The sequence below is a fragment of the Crocuta crocuta genome, unplaced genomic scaffold (assembly GCF_008692635.1).
Source record: "Crocuta crocuta isolate KB4526 unplaced genomic scaffold, BGI_CrCroc_1.0 scaffold260, whole genome shotgun sequence".
NCBI classification, from domain to species: domain Eukaryota; kingdom Metazoa; phylum Chordata; class Mammalia; order Carnivora; family Hyaenidae; genus Crocuta; species Crocuta crocuta.
The window spans coordinates 6,256,917-6,265,684 of record NW_027527525.1 but is presented as its reverse complement, the minus strand read 5'-3'; positions in this window follow the sequence as shown (position 1 = coordinate 6,265,684).

Genomic DNA, 8,768 nt, shown 5'->3' with positions numbered 1-8,768 from the left:
TTACACCTCTGGGAAGCAATGCCCTGGCCTGATGACTTCTCTCTGCTCTGGGGAAACCCACTCACTAATTTTCCCCGACAAATCTTCAAGGCTTCAGTCTTTGTGTGAACACTGCCCTAGGTGATTCAACACTTGAGGAACTGGCTTCAATTTCAGAGCCAGATTTCATCCCACTTAGACTGTTTCTTGAATCTTAGTTGTATGATAGTTTTTAAAGTCTAAGTTGCAATTTAAAATGTATTATCGGGGCGCCTGGGTGGCTCAGTCACTTAAGCGTCCGACTTCGGCTCAGGTCATCATCTCACGGTTGTGGGATCCAGTCCCGCGTCAGGCTCTGTGCTGACAGCTGGAGCCTGTTTCAGATTCTGTGTCTCCCTCTCTCTCTGACCCTCCCCTGTTCATGCTGTGTGTCTCTCTCAGAAATAAATAAAACATAAAAAATTAAATATATATGTATACTATCTAACTTATGTTCTTACATATAACGTGGATTAAGCCGATTTAGGGGTAGGGTGAAAATTGTGGGTGTCAAGTGTCTACCTGTGGGACCCCGACAGGAACACTTAATCTCAGCTCTACATATCCATGCATATTACATGTAATGCAGAATTGCAGATTTTTGCTCAGTAGCGCTCAGCTGCTCCTTTGCTATATAGTTCTGTCAATGAGAACCTTTAATAAAACTGGGTTTCTTTATTAAACAAAATCACATTTGTTGTTTGTCCCCTTTTACTTGCAAATCATGGCCCTTAAAGAAAAAGTAAAATGTTACCTGACCATGAATGAATATAAAAACTCACTACACATCCATACCTTTCTCTCAGTTTCCCCTACCTCAAGAGAAGATGGAAGAGGCGAGTACAGTTTAAAACCAGAAATGAAAGTTCCTTATATATCAGATTTTCTTTTTTTTATTTTATTTTTTAATGTTTATTTTTGAGAGAGAGAGAGAGAGAGAGAGAGAGAGAGAGAGAGAGAGAGAATGAGCAGAGAAGAGACAAAGAGAGGAGACGCAGTATCCAAAGCAGGTTCCAGGCTCTGAACTGTCAGCACAGAGTCCCATGCAGGGCTCGAACCTGTGAACCACAAGATCATGACCTGAGCCGAAGTTGGATGCTTAACCCACTGAGCCACCCAGGTGCCCCAATATATTGGATTTTCTTAGGGAGGATTCAGAATAAGAGACCTGAAATCCAAACCCTATCTTTGACTTGGGACTGTGTGATATGGAATCTGTGTGATCCTGGAAGTGTATTCACCTCACTAGACCTTTATTTCCTAGTTGATAAATGAAGAAAACAGGTGTTTACACAGTTGTTATAATGATATAATTTGTCAAATTATATTAAGAGATGAGTGTAGGCCTAAAATCTACTCATAGATGTAAGCCAGTGGTTCCTAATGTAACCCACTGGTTTCTAATAGAACCACTGTGGGTATTCAAAAAACACTAGTGTCTTTCTCCTTTCTTTATATTATTCTTGATGAGCGCTGACTGAGGTTTTAATGCTACGCTCACTTATTTGACTTATCAGCTTCCTGCTGTTGTCTCACTGAATCTCATGGATTGAATATTTCTCTGTGCCCATGGGTACACCCAAACCTTCACATTTAACCAAAAGTCTTTTCTGAGTCGTAGGCCTGAATTATGGCCACCAATCATGTAGTAGTACTGATTCTCAAGCAGCAAATCAGGAGACATGAGATTCAGTAACACAGTCTACAGCACCAACCAATTGAACAACACTCGATAATTAATTTAAAATATAACTTCTATTTTAAACATGAGCTGCTTGGATCAGAAGATGACGAGTGTTCCAGGTTTTGACATCCTAACTCCTACCGTATCCAGTTTCTACTTATTATGTTTTCACCTATACAAGACAATGTAGCAAAGAAATTCAGAGGTAGAAGTTTTACTTTAGCTGATGTGAGTTAGCAGTATCTTGTTGCTGATCTCCCTCCCACTTCACAAAAGAGGTGTTCACTATGTCTGAGAGGCAGTTTCCAGCAAAAGGATTTAGTACCTTCACAATTCCATGTATAAGGGGTTCTCAAACCTTTTGATGTAAAGGATCTCTATACGTTCTTAAAAATTATTGAGGACTTTACAAAGCTTTGCTTATATGGGTTATAATTTACCAAATTAGATATAAAAGCTGATTGAAAGGTTTTAAAATATTTACTAGTCCATTTAAAAAATAATAAACACAATGGCTTGTCAACTTAATAAGCCTTCTGTGAAATGCAACATTGTTTTCCATTTTTGCAAATCTCTACTATCTGGCTTAATAGAAGACAGCTGGAGTCTCATATTTGCTTTAACATCCAATTGTTGTTTTGACTGAAGTATATAAAAAAATCTGGCTTCAAACAGATATGTAATTGGAAAATGGAGAAGTAGCTTAGTAGTCTTTTTAGGTATTCTTTGACACTATGTTAAAACTTGACAAGTAGTAATTTTTTTAAGTAAGCTCTACCTTCAAGATGGGGCTCAAACTTAGGATTCCAAGATCAAGAGTCTCACACTCTTTGACTAAGCCAGCCAGGCACCTCAACAAATAGTAATTTTATTTTTATTTTATTTTTTTAGTGTTTATTTATTTGTGGGGGTGGAGCAGAGAAAGAGAGAGACAGAGGATCCAAAGGAGGCTCTGCTCTGGCAGGAGTGAGCCCCATGTGGGGCTTGAACTCAGGAACCAGGAGATGATGACCTGAGCCGAAGTCAGATGCTTAACCAACAGCTTAATGGACTGAGCCACCCAGGTGCTCCCAAATAGTAATTTTATAAAAGTGAGTTGCAATGCTGTATCTAAAATAATAGGGATGTAAATAAAAAATAAAAATAAAAAAATAGGAATGTAAATATAAAATAAAATAAAACAATAGGAATGAACTTTGTATACTCTGTTACATTAAAATCGTTTGGTTTACTTTACAATTTAAATGCATCTTTTACAACCACTCATGAATTATATCATGAATTGGTTCTTTGGAAAATACTTTCACTAAATAGTGTAGATTTTTCAAATGTTGTTGTACTTCCTTATTCTATATACACGTGAGATGTAACATTCTCTAAACCCTAAGATTGTACCCCAGTGGGGATTAAAACACACCATTTTTCAGCTTTACAAGAAATAGAATTTTGTGAGTTTGAGCTCTGCAGAAATGGAAAGAGATTGAACTGGAGTTTAGTTTTCTAGATCCTGGTTGGGGTAATGTGAAGGAGTTTCCAGAATCATGTAGATATCAGACTACTTACCTTTCATGTTAAGTCCAAGGCTAAACTCTTAAGGCTCTAGTATTCATTTGGACCAAATTTTGAACAGGGTATGGCTAACTGTTTTTATGGCTAAATTTGAAGATGTGAATGTAGGAGATACGGAAGCATCTATCAGACACCCAGGAAATTAGAATAAACACATTGGAAAATATCAAAATACTTACTGATTCACTAATCAAGGTAGAAGAGGATAATTTATATTTTATTATAGTTTTTGAAGATCTTACCATATCAGAGTAGTAAATTATCAATTGTTGATCATTTCAGATTACATCCTGAATATTATTAGAATTATGTTGTAAGGATTACTCAAATGAAAGTAAAGGGACGGCAATTCCTTTCTCAGCAGACACACTCTTTGTAACCATCTTCTAAAATTCCTTTCCATGAGTGAGGGAACTATCTTTAAAATATTATATGGTTTGGGGTGCCTGGGTGGCTCAGTCGGTTGAGCGTCTGACTTCTGCTCAGTCATGATATCACTGTTCACGAGTTCGAGCCCCTCATCAGGCTCTGTGCTGACAGCTTAAAGTCTGGTGCCTGTTTTGAATTCTGTATCTCCCTCTCTCTCTCTGCCCCTCCCGCGCTCACACTCTGTCTCTCTTTGTCTCTCTCTGTCTCAAGAATAAGTAAATATTAAAAAAGAATAAAGAGGGGTACTGGGCTGGCTCAGTCAGTACAGCATGTGACTAAGATAGTGACTTTTAGCCCCACATTGAATGTAGAGTTTAGTTGATTATATATATCTAAAGAAAACTTTATCTTTTGGAATTGCACCTTAAACCACTGAATATGTGGGAGCTTTACTTTCATATTATTGGACTATCAAATTTTTTGGATAATTTTTAAAATTATTTTATTTAAATTTTAATTTTTTAAATTACCTCCAGGCTCCTATGTACTTCAGATTGGAGGGGGAACAAGCTATTTTATACAGTGCTAAGAACACGTTTATAACTTGGATTTTTCTGACTCCGATTACAGAAAAGGACAAAACTATTTATCCTCCTTGATTTGAATGCCAACAATTTCTGTCATTGAGGATTTATCATTTACATGACAAATCAATAAAAGCAGAAAGTGCTACTGAAAAGGAAGCATGTAGTCTACTTGTCCTTTGATATTTTAATATCCTAATGCTAATGACTAAGGAGAAGATGTTACAATATCTGTGTCCACAAGCAGTTGCTAATAGGTTTGTTAACCTGAAAAGATTAACAAACTTTCCAGCTTTTTTAAATCCCAAAAAAGATATGCTGAATTTCTAGAAACTAAGGTATTTCTGATTCCTTATTCTTATTTCTTACTTTAAACTAATTTATTTCTTACTAGTTATTAAAGTTTCCTAGGTAGAGGGGCCCCTTTTTTATAATCAAAAAATACACTGACCCTGTTCCCAGAAAAGTGAATATTCACTCAGAATTTTCCCTACTATTTCAGGGGATTCACAGATTGCTTTCTCCAAAATCTGTTCATGGAAGAACTAAATATTCCCTTATCCAAAAGAAATAGTATTCAATATTATTGAAAATATTACATCTTCCTAATTCATTACAAATCACATCATATATTTAAAGCTTTAAAAAGAAGATAAATGGGGGGAAACCTAAGCAAACCTTTTCCTTTCTCTACTGGTTCACACTAATTTTCTTTTTAAAATCATAAATTGGGGGGAGGGGAATCTCAGATTAGAGGACTGTTAGGCACTTAGATGAGAGAGCTACCCAAGGAGAATAGGAAACAAGAAATACAAAGGTTTTCAAGAATCCATTACGTTTCGCCTTCCTCAGGCATGGAGAACTGATTTTATACTTTAAGAAAACAACAAAATCCAAATTTGATGCCAGACTTTCAGGGTAAGAAGCCTGCATTCAAATACAGGTGTCTGAAATCTTTGGAAGGAAAAACCCTGAACCAATTGAGTAAAGTGAGACTTCCTACCTTTATCCAAGAGAGGTGTTAGCTCCCGGACCCAATTAGCAGAATTACCATTCCAATGGCACCTGAGACCTGTACCGCCGCCACCATCAGTCCTAAAAATACCATTAAGAGGTGTGACTCCATGCATTGCATTAGTCACTTCCTGCCTACCGTAGGTATCAGGATAATTTGGGGTCAAAACCAAGCAATTCTGATGCTATTCAAGAAGAATTACATTTTTCTGAATTATGCAAATGTCCTCACCCATAGCAATTTTTCCTAGGATTTTAAAGTTTCAGAGTTCAACCCAGATCTCTGTGGTTTTCTATTATGCTTACGTCCAGAACCAGGACACATTTTGATTTGGGTCCTGACTCACCTCTTGCAGAGAGCACCTGTTGTTTATTCACACCAAATTTGTCAGGCTTCTCTTAAGCAATTTGGGAAGTGGCCTTATTTGAAAAGCCAGGTGTCTCCAAGAATCCGAGGTGACAAGAAATTTTAAAACTCTCTCAAAGGGTGGACTGCAATTACTTGGCTGCTTTTAAAAATACAGACTCCATGTTCAAACCCTAGACTGATTTCGTGCAAATTCATAACAGCGAATCCTAGGGACGTGCCTATTTTGAAAGATCCCTCAGGTAACTGTTATGCACTCTGAAGCTTGGGAACTTCTGTTTTTGAGATGAAGAGATCATTTCCTGGGCTTTTTACACATAGCTCTTTAAGATTTGATTTATGTCCCTAACTGTGCTTGGGTAACAAAGGAGGCCCATTTGCAAAATACAGCTGAATTGTGAGTTCCAAAGACTTTCTCTTTTAATGCCAGTGTTTTTGTCTTGATGAGGCTTATATAATCAATACATTATCAGCTGGCATATTAATCCAGGGATTTCTGCCCCAATGAAGGCAATATCAAGTATGAAAGTGAGAGCTCTACACTCCCACTACCTGTCCTGGGCAAAACTGTATAATCTTGGGCAAATCGCTTAATTTCTCAAAACCTCAGTTTCTCTCTCTCTCTGTAAAATGGGAATAGTAGTAAAACTTGACCTTGGAAGTTCATGTGAGAAGGAAATAAAATTATCCACCTAAAACTCTGAAAAGTGTGCAAGCAATTTTAAGCAAAATGATTGGTGTCTTTGAAAAACACTGTTAAGTTGAAATATAGGTATCCAAGAACTTGCTCTCTCAGTGCTACGGAGATCTTCAGTCTCCCCAGTTCTCATAGGCTTTTTGCTCTATTTCTAGGGATGAAGAAGCATGAGGCAAACTAAGGGGCAAAGAACAAGCCAGCACACCCAACGCCACAGGTGAAATATGTGTGATATTCCTCAGACACTCCTGGTCACCCAAGAACAAAGGAAAGGGGTTCAAGTGCTTGCCATGGTGATGTGAGAAACTAAGGCAAATTAAAAACTAAATTCCCTTACTGCCTGCAGCCCATTGACAAGTCCTTGAAACCTGCAAAGTGACCTCCTTATAGGTGCTCAGCTGCCTTAAGGATGACACTTTGCTGGGGACAAAAGAGAACCTTAGCTTATCCCAAACTCGCAGATCCTGTAAATCTACTTCCTTTATCTCACTCAGCTACCCCGGTCTGGCAATCAGACTCCAAGCTAAGGGCCCCCTGATATACATCTGAAGGGTCTCATGACTGAGGTTTTATGAAACAGTAATAAATGGCATTTCCCTAGCAACATCAAGCCCCTCAAGGGAGACTTTCTCTATCCCTGATCCCCTCCCAACCTGAGGATATGAGTTACCTGACAGGACCCCAGTGCGGCTCTTCCTGCCCATGGGTCCTGTTCCCATGCTTTAATAAAATCACCTTTTTGCACCAAAGACATCTTCAAGAATTCTTTCTTGTCCACTGGCCCCAGACCCCACAAATCCCCCAGCACCCCAAAACTTCATCACTAGCATTGCTCAGATTTCAAAAAGTTTAAAAACTGCAAATCTTGCAGACTTAAAAGCTGCAGATTTGGTTTTTAATTCCTAAAGAAAATCTTTTTAAAATACAGTGGAGTACCAGCAGTGTGTATGCAGTTCAGAAGGAATTTGCTATCTAAGTATTCACCAAGTTTACCCAAATTATAAGAAGCCCCATGTTTAAGAATTAAAAGCCAAATTTAAAATACTTCTTTGAAAGAATCAAGTGTTCTTTTTCCTCCACGGTGTATTTACCAAAGAAAGCAAATTTAGATGGAGCATCTGGTTTTCAGCACACTCTTGCTTTACACCTATGTTTCCTGCTGAATGTCCTGATCGGTCAAGTGACTTGCCCCAGGTCATACACAATGAGTCAGTGATTCGGGCCTGATTGAATCAAGGATTTTTATGCCCAGGTTTCTGGCAAGTTTGTTCGGTAGGAGTGTCCACAAATAAATGGTTAACTGAGATAAATATTTACGCTTCTGCTTTTAGAGCAAAGAAAGGGGATACATTTGCTATTTCTTGTGTCTTTATTAAATTTAAATTTCTAAATAAAATAAGAAAGATTTCTAAATATAATAACTCGAATGTGGCTTACCAGCTGTCTTCCAAATAACTAAATTTATGCGGTTTTCCTGACGACACTGAGGTGGAAGTATAGCAGAAGAGTTTTTCTCTTGGGAATTCTGGCCACTGTGGTTTACTCTCTGTCGTCATTGCCCCGTTTGACTTACTCTGTTCATTGTTGCCAAGTATTCATTCTGGAAAAGCGTATCGATCATCTACTATGTGCTATCCTACAGTTTTGCCACTAACATTTGCAGGACTCAGCACGAGAGTACTAATGAGGCTTTACATGTCATATGTGTAAAGGACTAATATTATAAATCAAACTCGCTCCCTTCTTCCTACTCCCAGCTGCCTCCTATAATGTGATGGTATAACGGAACCAAACAAGTGAATTCACTCCCTAGTGAGTCAGAGACTGCCCCAGGTTGAGTTGTTGTACAAAGAAAACTTATTTGCAGTAAAAAGAGAGATCACAGAATGGCTTCCAAAGCCTGGCTCCCCTGGAGGGGGTGAATGGGTTCCTTTTGTTTAGGGTTAGGATGAACATTTAGACGGGGAAGGCTTGGCATTGTATGGAGAGGAGGCCATAAGGTCCCTAATGAGCCCTGAGGACATGCCTACACATACATAGTATATTATGTAAGTGAGGCTGAGGCTGCTCCTTGGGTGGAGATTTTAGTATTATAATGATTAAAGGTGATGGCAGGTCATTCCATAGGTCACTCCATGGTCCATCTGTATAGGCACCAGTTGGGTTTAGCTCAGAAGGTCTGGGTGGTCTTGGCCGGCTGGAGACCTTGTCAGGGCAGTCACCATCACCTGAGGGGTGGTTTCTGGTTTCATTTGCCTGAGTTAAGAGTTAAGCTGGAGAAAAGGGATTAAGGAAAAATGTGGGGCACACATTAGCGAATACAAGAAAGTGGACAGCTTATGTCAGGTCTATCTGGTGACATTGAGCCTTGATCACATGTGTTGAGTACCAGCTTACACATCAAGTGCATCCACTGTTCCTGAAATCAGGCACCACAGCACCATTCCTTGAACCCCTGACCTCCAA